The sequence below is a fragment of the Aotus nancymaae genome, unplaced genomic scaffold, assembly GCF_030222135.1.
Source record: "Aotus nancymaae isolate 86718 unplaced genomic scaffold, 86718_ANA_hifiasm-v0.15.2.pri h1tg000016l, whole genome shotgun sequence".
Lineage (NCBI taxonomy): Eukaryota > Metazoa > Chordata > Mammalia > Primates > Aotidae > Aotus > Aotus nancymaae.
The window spans coordinates 5,379,210-5,399,487 of NW_026988428.1; the positions used below are offsets into that span (position 1 = coordinate 5,379,210).

Sequence of the window (20,278 nt, forward strand, 5' to 3'; positions counted from 1 at the left end):
GTTTGTTGACTGCTCTGTGCCAAACACAAGTACTGAATATTGAAGATACATTCACTCACTCACTCAGTCAATAAAATAAGCCACAGTTCCTTCTGCCAAAGAGCTCCTAGTTCAGTGGGGTGAGCCACAGCCTGAGGCTTCCTGAGAAGTGTCATATATGCATAGCCACTTGGGTTTCCTCACAACATGGTGCTTGTTTGAAGAAGGAATGGTTGTGGCCACACACAGTGGCTCATGCCAGTAATCCCAGCACTTTGGAAGGCCGGCGGTGGGGAGGATTGTTTGAGCCCAAGAGTTCAAGACCAACCTAGGCAACATAGTGAGACCCTGTCTCTACAAAATTTAAAAAAATTAGCTGGGCTTGGTAGTATATTCCCATAGCCCTAGCTACTCAGAAGGTTGAGGCAAGAGGATCACTTGAGCCTGTGAGGTCAAGGCTGCAGGGAGCTGTGATTACACTACTGCACTCCAGCCTCAAGTTATGTGGTATGCTCTTGCTCATACTATTGGTTAAAGCCAACTGTATACTAGGCCCTAAGCGTAGGTGGGATTTTGACAGAGAGATGAGAAGAAGGAAGAGAAAGCGCTTCCAGGCAGAGGACATGTTGTAAGTAAAGGTAAGGTTTGGAGCACAAGGAACCAGGTGACCTGGATTTTAGTCTAGGACCCTCCCTTTTAACCAGCTGTATTTGTTTGGGTTTATGTCATCTGGAAAAATAGAAGACTGGGTTAATCAGTGACTCTCAATCCTGGCTGATGCTTTGGAGACATGAAAAAAAAATGACTTCTGGGCTTCACCCTCGAACAATTAAATCAGAATGTCTGTGGGTGAGACCCAGCATCAGTATTCTCTTTATTACAATATAGTTTACATACAATGTAATGTGTTCATTTCAAGTGAATATTTTAAGCACCAATGAGTTTTGACAAATGTTTGAACCCATGTAATCACTTCCACAGTCAAGATAGAAAACACTGCCATCATCTCAGAAAGTTTCCTTTGGCCCATTAGCTGCCAGTCCTTCCTATGTCATCCCCAGGCCACCACTGATCCGCATTCTGTCACTATAGATCAGTTTTGCCCCTTCTAGAATTTCATCTAAAATGTTCATACAATAAGTATTATTTCATCTGGCTACCTTGAGGTATCAGTGTTTGTTTTAAAAGTTTCTCTGTGTGATTTTAATGAGAAGCAATGACTGATGATCTCTCAGGACACTTCCAGCTAAAAAGATGCCATGATTTCACCTGCTAGTCTAGAGACATTTTATGAAAGTTGCATTTTGGGAATAATATGTATGATAGTATCAGTGTAATAATGACAATAGTAATACCAACATTTATTGATCTTTAATTATAGGCACTGTGCTAAGTTATTCATGTGTATTATCTAAATTGCCAAAGCAATCCAGGGAGTAGGTACTAATTTTATCCCTGATCATAAAGGTGGAAACTGAGACAAAGGTCAGCTCATCTAAGGTCAAAGAGCTCACATGTGGTGAGATCAGAATTCAAATCCAGATTTTTTCACCTCGAACAGAGACTGCTTTTAATCCAAATTCTGCAAGAGTTCCTACAAGGTGAAGTCTCAGCCCCCACTTCTTCGGACATGCTTATAAGAAGTGTAAAGTGATCTCAGATGAATGCTTTCAGCTTGTTGATGAATTCCAGCTGGGGAGAAGACATAATTCAAATGTACATTTAGCAATAAGGCACAGAGCCTCTTACTGAAATATGCGAAGGAAGCCAGCTTGTTTCAAGTGTCAAGTGACAGTTTAGACAAGAGAAAGGGACTCGGTACAAATGAGATGGGACAGAGACTGCATCCCGTGCGTGTCTTCTAAGATATATACAAAATAGAGAAGGCAGGACGAACTCATCCACTGATTTCACCATAGTAATGCAAATTATCTCCTGAAATTTCAGTACACAGGCACACACACAGACACATCTATTTTCAATTTTCAAAATATTCATCACTGTCACTATGAACAATGAACAAGCGGTCTTATTTTGTGGTAGAGGAGTCTTCCCACAGTACCTGACAGGTGACTAAATACCACCCTGCTCCTTCAAGCCTATGTGATTCTGAGTCTTGGCAGACGTGCTTGGTTGGTTTACAGCCTGTGCTACCTATAAATTCCCTGGTGGCTTAAAAAAAAAAAAAAGCATCAGCACAATGAAAATGTATATCTTTCTTAAGTTTCACTCACCCATGACATCCAAATCAAAGGCTTGTCAGCTGAGGTTGTCCCAGCTCCCTGTAAGAGAATATTAACAATTAATCCTAATCACCTGAAACAAACAGGTTCCTATTCATATACTGGCTGTCTGTATCTGGCTGTCAAACCAGGAGCAAGGCTAAGGCCTCAGCCTGCCTAGCTGTCTGCCCGCTGGGTGACAGTGTTGATCCATCTGAAATAAATGCGCTTTGTCCCTGAGCCAGAAAACACCAGGTCCCTAAAAGGAAAGACTGCAGCCAGATGGTGTTCTGAGGACCTTGGGAAATGCTTTGCCTTTCTTCCCGGAGAGAAGCAGAATGGTTCTGTGTTTTCTTTGTCTTTCAAAGGAAGACGTGAGGCGAAGAATTGTTCTGATGTTACCATATTGGGCTAGGTTTCTTTGGGTGAAGTGCTGCAGAGAATGATGTGATTACCTGCATTTTCCTGATAATTTAATGAGGGCAAAGAGCTTGCGATGAGCGTTGTAAAAACTCAGTTGAAAATTCATTTCAGCTATTTATTCAGATGCATGGGGATGGAAGGATTCTTTAACTAAGGTGTTCCTTTTTATGCATATGTGCAGCCAGGGCTCTGGGGAGGGACAAGATTGTCTCTGTGGAATGTTATTTCCAAATTGCCAGCTCACATATTTACATTATTCTATCTGTTCTGAAGTGATCCTAGACTTCAAGAGGAACGAGTGACTGTTCAGATACAAATACTATTCAGATACAAATACAGAAACAGGCCAGGCAGGTGGCTCATGCCTGTAATCCCAGCACTTTGGGAGGCTGAGGTGGGCGGATCACTTGAGGTCAGGTGTTTCGGACCAGCCTGGCCAAATGGCGAAACCCCGTCTCCACTAAAAATACAAAAATTGCTGGGCATGGTGGTGTGTGCCTGTAATCCCAGCTACTCAGGAGGCTGAGGCAGGAGAATCACTTGAATCCAGGAGGTGGAGGTTGCAGTGAACTGAGATCACACCACTGCATCCAGCCTGGATGACAGAGCGAGACTCTGTCTCAGAAAAATAAAATACAGCAACAAATACTGTAGTTAACAATTCCACGTGACCAGTGGAAATGGTGGAAGTGTGTAGTGACACTGAAATAGAGAGAGAATGATGGAACCAGCCATGTCTCTCCTTTAAAGGGACAAGACAGAAAATAAGCTGAGTGCTTCAGGAGGCTTTAAAAGGCTTGGTTTGGGCCATTTTTTGTTCTCCTCCACTATACCTCTGCAAAAATGTAGTGAAGAGAATAGTGACTCAAAATATTGTGACTCTTCATCACAACGTTTTATGAGCAATGAAGTCATGTTAATTTTTTTTTTAAGAGAGACAGAGTCTCACTCCGTCACCTGGACTGGAGTGCAGTGAGACAATCAGCTCACTGCAGTCTTGACTCCTGGGCTCAAGGGGTCCTCCTGCCTCAGCCTCCTAAGTAGCTAAGACTGCAGGCACACATCATTACACATGCCTAATTTTATTTTTTGTAGATTCAGGGTCTCACTATGTTGCCCAGACTAGTATCAAACTCCTGGCCTTAAGTGATTGATCCTCCTGCCTCATCTTCCCAAAAGGTGGGATTACAGGCATGAGGCACTGCACCAAGCCAAAGTCATGTTTATGAGACTCTGTTCCAAATTCTTATAATCAGGTAGAAAGACTAAAATAGAATGATCAATTTAAGAAAGTATATCACAAAACTTTTAGTTCTTAGTTTGTGCTGCCAAAGTGAGCACCACAAAACTTTCAGAACTTAAATAGTTTCTTGGCTGGGCCTAGTAGCTCAGGCCTGTAATCTCAGCACTTTTGGAGGCCTAGACAGGAGGATTGCTTGAGGCCAGGAGTTTAAGACCAGCCTGGACAACAGAGTGAGACCCCATCAAAAAAAATTATTTTTAAGTTTCTTTTTTACCTTTTGCTTTATTTAATATTATGTGGTTCAACCTATTTAAGCCAAGTTAGCACATTTATATTTTATTACATGTGACATAATAAAGATTTGGGGTTTTTTTAATAACAAAGGTTTTTGATATTTCAATTACACTACGGCAGTCGTATTTTCTAAGGGAGCTCTCCTTGAGTTCTGAGAACCTCAAAGGAGACTGAGAAATACAAACAGGTGGGCTGTGGATTGGGCTTTCGCTCCCTGAGACTCACACGGACGTTGAGCACCACGGAGCCAAGGACCAACAAAGCCAGAGGGTGAAGCTGTTGAGCTGCGAGTCACTTACCTGTCTGTCCTCTTCGGACACTTCAAAGCCTTTTCTAACTTTAGCTCCTGAACGCCCAGACAACATGGGCCCACTTAGGGCAAACTGCAACCACACACTTTTTTTTTTTTTTGAGACAGAGTCTGGCTCTATCGCCAGGCTGGAGTGCAGTCCCGGCTCACTGCAACTTCCATTTTCCGGTTTCAAGCAATTCTCCTGCCTTAGTCTCCCGAGTAGCTGGGACTACGGGCACGCATCACCACGCCCGGCTAATTTTTTGTACTAGACGGGGTTTCACCATGTTGGCCAGAATGGTCTCGATCTCTTGACCACGTGATCCACCCACCTCGGCCTCTCAAAGTGCTGGGATTACAAGCGCGAGCCACTGCGCCCAGCCACACATTTTTTTTTTTTTTTTGAGAGTGAGTCTCACTCTGTGGTGGCCCAGGCTGGAGTGCAGTGGCACAATCTCAGTTCACTGCAACCTCTGCCTCCCAGGTTCAAGTGATTCTCCTACCTCAGCCTCCGGAGTAGCTGGGATTACAGAAGCCCACCACCACACCTGGCTAATTTTTGTATTTTTAGTAGAGACAGGGTTTCACCATGTTGGCCAGGCTGGTCTTGAACTCCTGACTTCAGGTGATCTACCCACCACAGCCTCCCAAAGTGCTGGGATTACAGGCATGAGCATCGTGCCTTTTATATCCTATTCAGTGTATATTGAGGAATTTTATCAGAGTTTTGGTAGCCTCTACCCAGCAGGGGTCAACCATATGATAGCAGAGAGGGTAAAAGGATTCATGAGAGGAGGCCGTGGGCAGCAGAGATTGAGAACTTTCTGGGACTCACCAGGGGAGAGCAGTTTCACCTGGGAAGCAAACCCAACCTGGACATCTTCCCGAGGACCTGCCTTCATCACCAGTGACTCACAGTGAAAGCAACACTAAAAAAAAGAATAGGGTAGAAGTATGTGTGTTCACAGCAGCTCTGGGAACACCCATATCTGTCTGTCTCCTCTGCAGAGATGTGCACAGATCCACTTGTCTTCCTTTTTCTTTTCTTTTCTTTTCTTTTTCTTTCTTTCTTTCTTTTTTTTTTTTTTTTTGAGACAGTCTTGCTGTGTCACTCAGGCTGGAGTGCAGTGGCACAATCTTAGCTTACTGCAACCTCTACCTCCGGGGTTCAAACGATTCTCCTGCCTCGGCCTACCAAGTGGCTGGGATTACAGGTGCCCACCAGCATGCCTGGCTAATTTTTCTATTTTTAATAGAGATAGAGTTTCACCATGTTGGCCAGGCTGGTCTCAAACTCCTGACTTCAAGTGACCCACCTGACTCGGCCTCCCAGAGTGCTGGGATTACAGGTTTGAGCCACTGCACCCAGGCCACATCTTCCAATTTATTTTACTTTCTTACTGTTCCAATCCTGAAGGTCTTCCGGAGGCTTATATGACTGCTTTGTGAGAAGTCAGCACCACAGATTATTTGCAGGGAGGGTCCTCTGGTATATTTTGATTTTTGAAAATGCAGAAAAGCATAAAGAAAGAAATCAAAAGCATTCACAATTCTGCTACGCAGAACTAAGCACTGCTAATGGTTCGGTGTATAGGCATACTTCATTTTACTGTGCTTTGCAGATACTGCATTTTGCAAATACCGTGTTTTTTACAAATATAAGATTTCTGACAACCCTATGTCCTGCAAGTCTATCAGCACCATTTTCCAACAGCATGAGCTTACCTCATGCCTCTGGGTCACATTTTAGTAATTGTAGCAACATTTCAAACATTTTTTTTTTTTTAGACAGGGTCTCCCTCTCGTCGCCCGGGCTGGAATGCAGTGTCATGATCTTGACTCACTACAGCCTCCATTTCCCGAACTCCTACCTCAGTCTCTCGAGTGGCTGGGTGTACAGGTGCACACCCCAACACCCGGCTAATTTTTTGTATTTTTAGTAGCTATGGGGTCTCACCATGTTGCCCAAGCTGGTCTTGAACTCCCAGGCTCAAGTGACCCTCCCACTTCAGCCTCCTAAAGTGTTAGGATTATAGTCGTGAGCCACAGAGCCTGGCCTCAAACTTTTCATTGTTATTATATTTCTTATGGTGATCTGTGATCACTGATCTTTGAAGTTACTATTATAACTGTTTCCAGGCACCACAAACCAAGCCCATATAAAATGGCTTAATTTTGATCAATGTTGTGTGTATTTTGACCTCTCCACTGACTGGCTGTTTTCCTAGTCTCTTTCCCTCTCCTCCAGCCTCCCTATTCCCTGAGACACAACAGTATTGAAATTAGGCCAATTAATAACCCTACAATGGCCTTTAAGTGTCCAAGTGAAAGGAAGAGTTGCCCATCTCTCACTTCAAATCAAAAGCTAACAATGATTAAGCTTAGTGAGAAGGGCATGTTGAAAGCTGACATAGGCCAAAAGCAAGGCTGCCTTGCACCAATCAGCTTAGCCAAGTTTGTTTGCTAAGCTACTCCAGTGAACACACAAATGATAAGAAAGAAAACAGCTCTATTACTGTTAGGGAGAATGTTTTAGTCGTCTGGATAGAAGATCAAATCAGCCATAACATTCCCTTAAGCCAAAGCCTAATCCAGAGTAAGGCCGTAACTCTCTTCAATTGTATGAAGGCTAAGAGATATGAGGAAGGTGCAGGAGAAAAAGCTGAAGCTGGCAGATGTTGGTTCCTGAGGTTTAAGGAAAGAAGTGGTCTCCATAACATAAATGTGCAAGGTAAAGCAGCAAGCCCTAAATGGAGAAGCTGCATTAAGTTCTCTAGCTCTAACTAAGATCATTGGTGAAGGTGGCTATGCTGAGTAACAGATTTTTAATGTAGGTGAAAAAGCCTTATATTTATGTGTGTGTGTGTGTGTGTGTATTATTAAATTTATTAAGAAAGTAAAAGAATAAAGAATGGCTACTCCATAGACAGAGCAGCCCCAGGGGCTGCTGGTTGCCCATTTTTATGATTTTTTAAAATTATATGCTAAACAAGGGGTAGATTATTTGTGCCTCATTAGACCATATAGGGCAACTTCCTGATGTTGCCATGGCATTTGTAAACTGTCATGGCGCTGGTGGGAATGTAGCAGTGAGGACGACCAGAGGTCACTCTTGTCGCCACCTTGGTTTTGGTGGATTTTGACTGGCTTCTTTACTGCAACTGTTTTATCAGCAAGGTCTTTATGACCTGTATCTTGTGCCTACCTTCTATCTCATCCTTTGACTTAGAATGCCTAACCATCTGGGAATGCCACCCAGTAGGTCTCAGCCTTATTTTACTTAGCCTCTATGCAAGATGGAGTCACTCTGGCTCTCTCTGACATACCCTTCACCCCCCGCCCACTCTTTTATAAGAGAACCCTTAATCCTAAGGGTTGCAGGGGAATGAAGATTCATCTTCTGCAGCTTCTTCAGGCTGAATAGGGGCAATGATATTCCTGCCTAACTATTGGGTCTCTTGCATTCAGGATAGAGAGGAGCTCAGTCAAAAAGCAACAGTATGTTGAGGGCCATTCATAACTTTGAGTTCTGACCAAATCTGGTATCTGGAAGATTAGTAAGTGTTCAATTTAGGAAAACATTGAGTAAGCTTATTCTGCATTCCTCCACAAAGAGTACAGCAGCAATATATTTCACAAGACTAAAGCAAAATAAGTAAAATTATCCCAAGTAAACTAAATAAGAAGGCTTTCCATGAACTGGGCAACTGCTGGGACCATGCTGATATGGGGATGCTAGTTGATATCAATATGTGCCCAGAATTAGAATATTGATCCAGATTTTTTATGTTGCCCACCCCTCTTGTTTCTTCTAAGCTGCAGTCGGAGATCACTGATTGGTTCGCAGGAATAAGCAAGGTTAGCTTAAATTGCAGGGGAAAAAATCCTCAAAAACAACCAATGAGACTAGAATCTAATAACAGGTGTACCATAGTTCTTGAAACACAAATTTTTTTCTCTCTCCAGTCTCCCATTTTTACTAAAGACAAATCATGGTAAGACTGATTTGCTTTATTATACTTGGCCTGATTATTTGTATAAACTACAGCAAGAATAATTTTTTTTCATATAGAGTTTTTAAATTGGCTTGATGGAACTCTGTTCCATAAGGAATCTCAGATAAGACCTTTTTAAAGCTGAGCCCAGCTATGGCTTTTTATCCTCAAACATCTAAGAGTTGAGTAAATTCCTCTCCTATTGAGGTCCCAAGATGACTTTGGGCTTCTGGGCCTGTTAGAAAGTGACATTCTTTACTTACCATAAGTTAGGAATCCTGTACAGAAACAGCATTATATTGGAAGAAGATGCCAGCTAGGACTTTTGTAGCTGTAGAGAAGTCAATGCTTGGCTTCTAAGCTTCAAAAGACAAGCTGACTCTATTGTTGAGGGCTAATGCTTCTGGTGACTTTAAGTTGAAGCCAGTGCTCACTTACAATTCCAAAAATTCTAGAGCCCTTACGAATTATGCTAAATCTACTCTACCTGCACTCTATATAGAACAACAAAGCCCTGATGACAGCACATCTGTTTCTACCATGGTTTACTAAATATTTTAAACCCACAGTTGAGACCTACTGCTCAGAAAATAAAATATTCCTTTCGAAATATTGGCTGGGCATGGTGGCTCATGCCTGTAATCCCAGCACTTGGGAAGCCGAGGCAGATGGATCACTTGAGGTCAGGAGTTTGAGAGCAGCCTGGCCAACATGGTGAAACCCCATCTTTACTAAAATTACAAAAATTAGCTGGGCATGGTGGTGTGCACCTGTAGTCCAAACTACTTGGGAGGCTGAGGCATGAGAATCACTTAAACCCAGGAAGTGGAGGTTGCAGTGATCTGAGATCACACCACTGCACTCCAGTCTGGGCAACAGAGTGAGACTCTGTCTCAAAAAAAATTACTACTCATTGGCAATGCACCTAGTCACCTAAGATCTTTGATGAGAATGACAAGAAGATTAATGTTTTCATGCCTGCTTACAGAACATCATTCTGTAGCCCGTGGATCAAGAAGCAATTTTGACTTTCAAGTCATATTTTATTTTTTTTTTAAAGACAGGGCCTCACTCTGTCACCTAGACTGGAGTGCAGTGGTGCACATGGCTTACTGCAACCTCAAAGTCCTGCACTCAAGCAATCTTCCTGCCTCAGCCTCCAGAGTAGCTAAGACTACAGGCATTGACCATCATGCCCAGCTAATTAAAAAATAATTTTTTGTAGAGATGAGGTCTCACTATGTTGGTCAGGCTGGTCTTGAACTCCTGGCCTCAAGTGATCCTCCCACCTTAGCCTCCCAAAGCACTGGGATTACAGGCATGAGCCACCACACCTGGCCTCAAATCTTATTATTTAAAAAATATGTGTTGTAAGGCTATAGGTGCCATAGATAGTGATTCTTCTGATGGATCTGAGCAAAGTACATTGGAAACCTCTGGAAAGAATTACTATTCTAGATGCTATCAAGAATATTTGTGACTTATGGGAGGAAGCCAAAATATCAACATTGACAAGTAAGGAGTTTTGAAGTTGATTCTAATTCTCAGGGTACTTTTGAGGGGTTCAAGATTTTAGTGGAGAAAGTAACTGCAGTTGTGTTGGAAATAGCAAAAGAACTCGAATTAGAAGTGGAGCCTAAAGATGTGCATTGCTGCAATCTCATAAAACTTGAACCGATGAGGAGTTGCTTCTTATAAATCAGCAAAGAAAGTGATTTCTTGAGATGGACTCTACTTCTGTGAAGATGCTGCGAACATTGTTGAAATTACAACAACGGATTGGACTTTTATATAACCTTAGTTGATAAAGCAGCAGCAGGATTGGAGAGGATTGACTCCAATCTTTTTTTTTTTTTTAAGACAGAGTCTCACTCTGTTGCCCAGGCTGGAGTGCAATGGCACAATATCGGCTCATCACAACCTCCCCCTCCTGGGCTCAAGCAATTCTCAAGTCTCAGCCTCCTGGGTAGCTGGGACTACAGTCGTGTGCCACCACGCCTGGCTAATTTTTGTATTGTTAGTAGAGATAGGTTTCTACTAAACCTTTTTTTTTTTTTAAAGTTTCACCATGTTGTCCAGGCTGGTCTTGAACTCCTGATCTCAGGTGGTCTGCCCGCCTCGGCCTCCCAAAACACTGGGATTACAGGCATGAGCCACTGGGCCCAGCCGATTGACGTCAATTTTGAAAGAAGTTCTACTATAGGGAAAATGCTATCAAACAGCATTGCAAGCCACAGAAAAATCTTTCATGAAAGGAAGAGTCAATAGAAGCAGTAAACTTCATTGTTGTCTTATTTTTAAAAATTGCCACAGTCACAGCCTTCAGGAACCACCACACTGATTAGTCAGCAGCCATCAACATCAAGGCAAGACCCTCCGCTAGCAAAGAGATTATGACTCACTGAAGACTCAGATGATCCTTAGCACTTTTTAGCAATAAAGCATTTTTTAATTAAAGTACATACCTTTTATAGACAATGCTATTGCACACTTTATAGCCTATAGTACAGTATTAGCATAAGTTTTTTTTTTTTTTTTTGAGACGGAGTCTTGCACTGTCGCCCAGGCTGGAATGCAGTGGCGTAATCTTGGCTCACTGCAACATCTACCTTCTGGGTTCAAGCAATTATCCTGCCTCAGCCTCCCAAGTAGTTGGGATTATAGGCACCCGCCACCACACCCAGCTAATTTTTTTATTTTTAGTAGAGACGGGGTTTCACTATGTTGGCTAGGCTGTTCTCAAACTCCTGACCCCGTGATCTGCCTGCCTTGGCGTCCCAAAGTGCTGGGATTACAGGCGTGAGCCACCACGCCCAGCCCATAACTTGTATATTCACTGGAAAAACAAGAAAAATCTGTTACTCATTTTATTGTGATACTTGCTTCATTGCAGTGGTCTAGAACCAAACCTGCAGTATCTCTGGGGTGTGCTTGTATATCCTTACAATGTTTATACACACACGTACACACATGACAAATTAGGATCTTGGAGAACATAGAACAATATATTATAAGCATTTCCTTATATCACTAAGTATTGTTACTATATTCTTTTATAGTAGCATCATTTGTGTGGACAGCATAATATTCCATTATATGGATATGTCATGATTTATTATTTAATACATTATGTGTTGCTGGATATTAAATTACTTATTTATTATTTTTTTTAAAGATAGAGTCTTGCCAGGCATGGTGGCTCATGCCTGTCATCCCAGCAATTTGGGAGGCTGAGGAGGGCAGATCACAAGGTCAAGAGATTGAGACCATCCTGGCCAACATGGTGAAACCCCGTCTCTACTAAAAATACAAAAATTAGCTGGGTGTGGTGGCCCTATGCTTCAGTCTCCCCTTGACCTTATGACCTGAATTCAGGACCTTATGATCCTAATATCTTTCTCCTCCTTAGTGCCAGATTCAGAAAACACTGATTTTGCTTCTCTATCTCCACCATAGAGTTTTGGAGCCTAGGAAGGAAGTCTCTTTCCTGGCCAGTATGACCATATATACACTCTCTAGGTCCAATGGCCTTTTCTATTTAATAGGTAAGGAGTGGCCAGGCCCAGTGGCTCATGCCTGTAATCCCAGCACTTTGGGAGGCCGAGGCAGGAGGATCACAACGTCAGGAGTTCGAGACCAGCCTGGCCAATATGGTGAAACCCCCTCTCTACTAAAAATACAAAAATTAGCTGGACATGGTGGCATGTGCTTGTAGTCTCAGCTACTAGGGAGGCTAAGGCAGGAGAATCATTTGAACCCAGGAGGCGGAGGTTGCAGTGAGCCAAGATCACACCATTGCACTCCAGCCTGGCAACAGAATGAGACTCCATCTCAAAAAATAAATAAATAATTTTAAAAGAGATACTATTGGCTGGGCGTGGTGGCTCACGCCTATAATCCCAGCACTTTGGGAGACTGAGGCAGGCAGATCACCTAAGGTCAGGAGTTCGAGACTAGCCTGGCCAACATGGTGAAACCTCATCTCTACTAAAAATACAAAAAATTAGCTAGACGTGGTAGCACATGCCTGTAATCCCAGCTACGCAGGAGGCTGCGGCAGGAAAATCGCTTGAACCCAGAAGGCAGAGGTTGCAGTGAGTCAAGATCGTACCACTGCACAGTGAGACTCCATCTCAAAAAAAAAAAAGGAAGAAAGAGTGGGTGGGGATACTACTTAGCATAGATGCAGAAGAGTTGGCTGAAGAAATCTAAGTGCATGTGAGGTAAGAAAAAAACGAGTCCAGGAGTTTGAGGCTGTAGTGAGCTATGATTGCATCCCTGCATTCCAGCCTGAGTGACAGAGCAAGACTCTTGACTATTAAAACAAACAAAAAGGCAAGAAAATAGTCTTTTGGGGATGCCATCTTATCCAGGTTACTAGCATTGTTTTAATCTCATAAGATCCTCAGTGCTGACTTTGATCACATTTGAGTAGACACTCTGCCCTTCTTACTTCTGTTGCATCCTTTACTCCTTTACAGTAACTACGAAATCAGTATTTGTCCAGTTGCTTTGTGATGAAGAGTGAATTTAATAAAACAGCTATCCCTAACTTTTTTCAAAAGTGAGCATGGAGTTTTTATTTCCTATTTGAGAGGCTGCTGTTTAATCTACAGAAGTAAAACTAAGCCTGTAATTTAAGTTCAGATGAAGATATTTGTTGGATATATTTCAGCAACTGTTATTATCAATCAAAGGGAATAAGCCACATTGTCATAGGGATGACGTGTTTATAGAGGATGGTAAACACAGTTCTAAATGTTTCCGATAAAACACTGCATTAGAGCTTCAGGCTGACGCAGCTGGCAGACCCCAATTTTGCCTTTTTCTCAGCTTCCCCCAAGCTGGCTGTAACTAAGCGCTTGTGCTTAGAAACAACGTTCTTTATTTAGCATCCAACTGCCTAGATTTTAGAAAAAAATACCCTAGTTCAAAGTCTTGGGCTGGGCACAGTGGCTCATGCCTGTAATCCCAACACTTTGGGAGGCTGAAGTAGGTGGATTACCTGAGGTCAGGAGTTTGAGACCAGCCTGGTCAACAAGGCGAAACCCCGTCTCTACTAAAAATACAAAAATTAGCCAGGCATGGTGGCATGTGCTTGTAATCCCAACTACTTGGGAGGCTGAGACTGAAGAATTGCTTGAACCCAGGAGGCAGAGGTTGCAATGAATGGAGATGGTGCCACTGCACTCCAGCCTGGGCAACAGAGTGAAACTCTGGCTCAAAAAAAAAAAAAAAATTCTTTGCTGGACAGTACATTTCTCTCCTTACTAATAAAGAGCTCTTTCCTTCCTAAAACCTCACAGTTTTCTCCTTTAGAGTTGGATTTAACTTGAATTTAGTATAAATGGCTAAAAATAGTTTACATCAAATAACCTGTTTCAATTGATAAAGCATTCTATGTATCTCATCTTGTATATATGTGTATTACTACATTTATAACAATTTTGTGAGATCAGCCAAGCAAGGGTCATTTATCTCTTCCTGACTGGGGAGGTTGAGTCTGAGTAGTGAATTGGCTTACCCAATATTATACAGCTAATCAGTCCTGAGGTTGGGGTTGACAACTCTCAAACCAATCCTCTTTCTAAATGGTACTGCACTTCAAAAAATAATAATAATAAGGAATAGATAGGCCTGGTGCAGTGGTTCACACCTGTAATCCCAGCTTTGGGAGGCTAAAGTGGGAGAATCACTTGAGCCCAGAAGTTCTAGCCCAGCAACATAGCAAGATTCCATCTCTATGAAAAATAATAGTAATGACAAGGAGAAGGAATTTAAAGTGGTACAGCCCCTATGGAAAACAATATGGCATTTCCTCAATTATCATATCATCCAACAATTCCACTTATGGTTACATACCCAAACGAAGTGAAAGCAGAGACCCAAACAGATAATTATTTCATAGCAGCATCATTCACACAGCCAAGAGGTGGAAACAACCCTAGTGTCCATCAACAGATGAAAGGAGAAACAAATGTGGTGAAGTATTATTCAGTTTTAAAAGGGAATGAAACTCTGATACATTCAACAACATGGATAAACCTTGAAGACAATGCTAAGTGAAATGAGATAGACACAAAAGGACAAATATTCTATGATTCCACTTATATAAGGTACACAGAATAGTCACATACATAGAGACAAGAAACAGAACAGTGGTTACCAGGGATAGGGGAGGGAGCATGGGGAGTTATTAAATAGTAACTCTGGGAGTTTAGAATGATGATAAAGTTCTGAAGGTGAATGGTGGTGATGGCTATACAACAATATGAATGTACTTAATGCTGCTGAACTGTACAGTTAAAAATGGCTAACATGGTCAATTTTATGATACACATATTCTATTCCAATATAGAAATATTTCAAAAACAATAGAAAAGAGACGTAGTGTAGGAAAAGCAGCAAACCTTGAGCCTAGTCCTGGTCAGCCTCTGTCTTGTTGGGTGATCACAGATACTTCACCTTTCTGGTTCTTAGTTTCTTTATCTGTAAATCAAGGGGGCCTGGATTAGATGATCTCTAGTTATCCCTCTAATTCTAACAGTCAATCAGAAAAATGCCTTTTCTGAGGACAGAGCCGCAGCCATATCAGGGGATTGCTACTGAGCTCCCAGTTGCTGGTTGAACAGTTTGGAAAAAACACATTTCTTGGTCAGGCACGGTAGCTCACGCCTAGAATCCCAGCACTTTGGGAGGCCAAAGTGGGCAGATCACCTGAGGTCAGGAGTTCAAGATCAGCCTGGCCAATATGGTGTCTCTACTAAAAATACAAATACTAGCCAGATATGGTGGCAGGTACCAGTAGGCCCAACTGCTCAGGAGGCTGAAGCAGGAGAATTGTTTCAACTCAGGAGGCAGAGGTTGCATTGAGCTGAATTGTACTGCTGCACTCCAGCCTGGGCCACAGAGTGAGACTCCGTCTCAGAAAACAAAAAGATACATTTCTTAGGCAAGTGATGGACAAAAACTGATGCAATTATTTCCAGAAATAATATTCCAGAAATAATTGCTAGAGTGCTAGATTTGCCAGGCTTATTAAAATACAGGCCTGTAGGAAGAAATCCAGACAAAATACCTAGGTGCTTTCTGGTTGAAAAATAACTTAGTTATATAGCCTTTATATAGAACTAGGGTTTTTTTTTTCTCACCCCACATCCCTTAGGCACCAATTAGAGTCTAGAGAAGCTACAGAATAAAGTCAATGAAGTTAATTATTTCAAGCTTGGTGGGTAAAAATCAATCTCTTATACAAATACAGTTTATAACTTTAAGTAAACAAACATCATCTTAACAAATGCAGATTCCAATGACAAATGTTTATGGTCTCATGGATACAAGGCAACCATCATTGGAACCATTACAACAAATCTTTCTATATCATCAGAAAGTTCTTTGCCCTTCTTAGCAAACAATCTGAGAAAGACACCTTCATACTGACAAGCTACAGAACAAGTATACACTTCATGGTAGCTTATATGTAAACATTTATCATCCCTTTTCTTAAATCTGTCCAATATGTATTGGTTTGTTGAGTATTTGTCATGATTAATACTCAGGTCTGCTGTTAAACTGCTGTGGCTTGCTTCAATCATAATTTGTAGCCAGTCGTTGAATTAAAGAACACAGGGCTTAGAATTCTGTCTCCTCCAAAAACCAGAAAGAGGAAGGATGAACTGCAAATAGGAAAATGAGTTCTTTTGATCTGGATCATGAAAGGGTCAAGATATTTAAGAGACCATTGCTGGCTGAGGAATGCCCCTTCTGGCTGTCACATGCCTCAGTGCTCTGCCTGCCATGAGTTCTTCTTCAAACTGTCCAGAGTTTCCTGCAAATTGGTGACCAGTTCTTTATACTAGTGACACCCAATTCTCCACCACCAGTGCAGAAATCACCCTGTGCCTTGGACCCATACATCCAAATGCATACTGGGCTGTTCCACTTGGAGGTGTTCCAAGAAGTGGAGTCAACATATCTGAATAAACATTAATTTGGGAATGATCATTGGTCTAATAAAAATAAAGATAAGGAAAAAGAGGGAATAGTGAGAAAGAGGGGCAGCAGAAAAGGGTGACCCCAAGGTGTTCCTTAGAAGGTTCCAGGCCTTATTTTTATCCTGTAAATATTTGTTTTATTTCTCTTTTTTCTTTTTTTTCATTCTTCTTCCTTTTTTCCCTCCCTCCCTCCCTCCCTCTCTCCCTTCCTTCCTCCCTTCCTTTCTCATGAATATAACCACAAGAGTTCAAAATCATAAATTCTTGTAAGATCTTAAGGGAAAAACCAACCTACCTTCCTTCCTCTTTCCTTTTTTCCTTCTTTCCTTCCTTTCTCATGAATATATCCACAAATCATTAGAGTTCAAAATCATAAATCCTCATAAGATCTTAAAGGGAAAATGATTCCAGGAGGGTCTCTACATATATAGAGAGAAGGTTATTGAGATGGAGATGAATGTTGTATTTGATGAGAGCTTTACTAAAGGCTCTCTCTCTCTCTCTCTCTACATATATATATATATATATATTTTTTATTTTTTTATTTTTTTTGAGACTGCATCTCACTCTGTTGCCTAGGCTGGAGTGCAGTGGTGTGATCTCAGCTCACTGAAACCTCCATCTCTCAGGTTCAAATGATTCTCCTGCCTCAGCCTCCCAAATAGCTGGGATTACAGTTGCACACCACCACACCTGGCTAACTTTTGTATTTTTAGTAGAGATGGGGTTTTGCTATGTTGGCCATGCTGGTCTCAAACTCTTGACCTCAGGTGATCCACCCACCTAGGCGTCCCAAAGTGCTGGGATTATAGGTGTGAGTCACCATACCCAACCAAAGGGTTATATTTTTAAAAGTCCTCTTCATGAACCTTGAAAACATTATACAAAGTGAAAACAGCTAGACACAAAAGGCCACATGTTGTATGATTTCATGTATATGAAATGTTTAGAATAGGGAAATCTATAGGGACTGAAACTAGATTAGTGGTTTCCAGACACTGAAGTGAGGGGAAAATGCAAAGTGACTCCTAGTGGATATGGGGTTTATTTTAGGGGGATGAGAATGTTCTGGAAGTAGGTAGTAGTAATGGTTGTACAACCTTGTTAATATACTAAAAACCATTGAATTTTAGTTTTAAAAAGGTTGGAAAAAAGGACCTCTTCCCCAATGCTCCCTAAAAAAAATGGCAAGAAGCATGTGGTCAGAGATGAAGGTTAAGAGCGTCATACTATTATTTTTGCTGTAGAGGAAGTGAATTGATTTGCATAGAGCTATACAAATAGCACACAAACTAGAAATCCATTTGGCTCAGTCAGCAAATGTTCCTGAATAAATTATTCTGTATCAAAGCTCAAAAGCTTCCTTCCTTTTTGAATTTCTAAATGTACCTTCTAATTATAAATACACTGAATAACAAGGAAAAGATAGTGACAAAAAAAAATCGACATTCTTCCTCCTAGTGTTATCCTCCACTCCATTTAATAGGCATGCAGGCCTGTGTTTTATTTCTTAATCAACTAAGGATCTTTGGTTGCAAGCAACAGAAACCAATTCTAATTAACCTAAGTGGGGTGGCGGTTTAAAGGAGTTAGGACAATTTACAGAGTCAAAGACAGACTTCATCAGCTCATTGGTAAAACCCTGGGAGAGGTGGGAGCCAGGGTAGCCCCAATAATCTGAGCAGCAGACATTCTGCACCTTCTTTCTAGGACACTGCTGCCAGATGGCATCAGCTTTTAGTGTGGTCTATCTTGGAAAGTTTATGCTTCAGATACAGCCCATAAGAGATAAAGTTTGATTGGCTTCACTTGACTCATATGTCCAATCACATGCAAAATCATGTGTTTAGCCATGAGCTCTAGTTTTGAAAAGTCTTCATAGGTGCATATCCAAATTCCATAGTGTAACATTAATAGACAGGCATAGCTGTTGAGAGATCAATGACTTTGAAAGTTTGCTTCCTATTAGGTTGATTCAAATGTAACTGCATACCTTTCATGATAGAGACCACAGTTACTTTTGTGCCAACCTAATACAACGCTGCTAGTTAGGAAGGTTGGGTGACCCTTCCATTAGGATTTTTATAGGGGAAAGTATTGAAAATGAAATTGATTGCTCTTTATTCTTCTAAGGAAATTACCTTTTCACCACTTTTCCCTGCATGATAGAGAGTGCAGGGAAAAGTGGTGATTTCCCTCCCCAAATCACAGAGTGAATGGCTAGAAAAATCATGAAAATGAAGCTTAGGACAGGGAGAAGTAGCACAAACAGAATATGCTTGAAAGCTAAACAGCAGCTTCACTCTCAACACCTTATCCAGTGAGAGCCTCACAAGATGGACCACAGAAACATAAATACTTATAGCTATTTTTATGGGCCCCTAGTTCTCCTCCAAAAAACAAAATAAACACTGCAGGGAGTTTAAGAAAAGAATTAATATGAGCTGGGCATGGTGGCTTACACCCACAATCCCAGCACTTTGGGAGGCCTAGGGTCAGATCACTTGAGGTCAGGAGTTTGAGACCAGCCTGGCCAACATAGTGAAATCCTGTCTCTACTAAAAATACAAAAATTAGCCAGGCATGGTGGTGCACACCTATAATCCTAGCTCCTTGGGAGGCTGAGGCAGGAGAATCGCTTGAACCTGGGAGGTGGAGGTTGCAGTGAGCCGAGATTGTGCCACTGCACTCCAGCCTGGGCAAGAGAGTAAGACTCCATCTCAAAAGAAAAAAAAAAGAATTAATCTGAAGAAAACCAACTAATAATTAGACAATTACAAATGACTGAATTTTTTATTCTGTTTTCTTTCTAAGTCTGGTATCTCCTCTAATGTGGCTTTGAACTCTTTAAAGTTCACGCTAAGTATGTGAGTCTGGTACCATGGAGACCAGTACAAATATCCAGAAGCAGCTGGTTTGAGCATGTCTGGTTTGAATCTGAGGAATTAGAATGCAGGTTCTCCTTGGCAAGGAGGCCTATCCTAGAAAGCTGCATTTAGAGGTTTTTCTGTGACTGTATGGCAAGTCAAGAGGGATGTGGTTATCAAAACAAGTTTAAGAATTTAGGGATCAAACTTACCAGTGAGAAACAGATTTTATCATGCTGAGCTTTGGGGAGTGATCACACTGTTAACGGGGGCTGGTTGGTCACAGACAGAAGGGAAATGAAAGTCCTTTCTTAATGTGGATATACTTCGTATCTTCCCTCACCAGATCCCACCAGCCAGATGTGATATTCCAGCAGCCAGTCACCCTGGAGTCTCATTTCCAGTTTCTGTTCTTAGAGGCATGTTTGAACAGGAGCTTACATGTCTTCTACCTGCAGCTCTAAGAAAAAGCTTTCCTTAGACTGAGAGAAAAACCAGTACCTACCAAGGAAGTATGAAAATCTGATTGAGATTGATGTCACGATAGTTTTTTTGTTTGTTTATGTTTGTTTTTGTTTTTTGAGACAGACTCTCGCTCTGTCACCCAGGCTGGAGTACAGCAGCATGATCTTGGGTCACTGCAACCTCTGCCCCCCAGGTTCAAGCGATTCTCCTGCTTCAGCCTCCCAGGTAGCTGGGATTACAGGTGTGCACCACCATGTCCAGCTAATTTTTATATTTTAGTAGAGATGGGGTTTCGCCATGTTGGCCAGGTTGGTCCTGAAGTTCTGACCTCAGGTGATCTGCCCACCTTGGCCTCCCAAAGTGCTGGGATTACAAGTGTTAGCCACTGTGCCTGGCCATAATAGTTATTTTAAAATTAGGAATTCCCAATGCACAGCTGTTCCTTATCTTTTCTGGGACAGCTGTAATGGTTCTGTACTTTGAAAGTTAACCTAGTTTAGTTGC

At 41.7% G+C, this 20,278-nt stretch overlaps 1 long non-coding RNA gene across 1 annotated transcript; it reads right to left on the bottom strand.

Annotated features, from left to right (window-relative positions):
* Positions 1–2,213: 2,213 nt before the first annotated feature.
* On the bottom strand, positions 2,214–16,824 carry LOC105728927 (uncharacterized). The gene is made up of 3 exons (XR_001110159.2): positions 16,738–16,824; positions 14,859–14,937; positions 2,214–2,261 (listed from the first exon to the last, which is right to left on the bottom strand). It is a non-coding gene; the product is annotated as an uncharacterized LOC105728927 (long non-coding RNA).
* Positions 16,825–20,278: the final 3,454 nt, after the last annotated feature.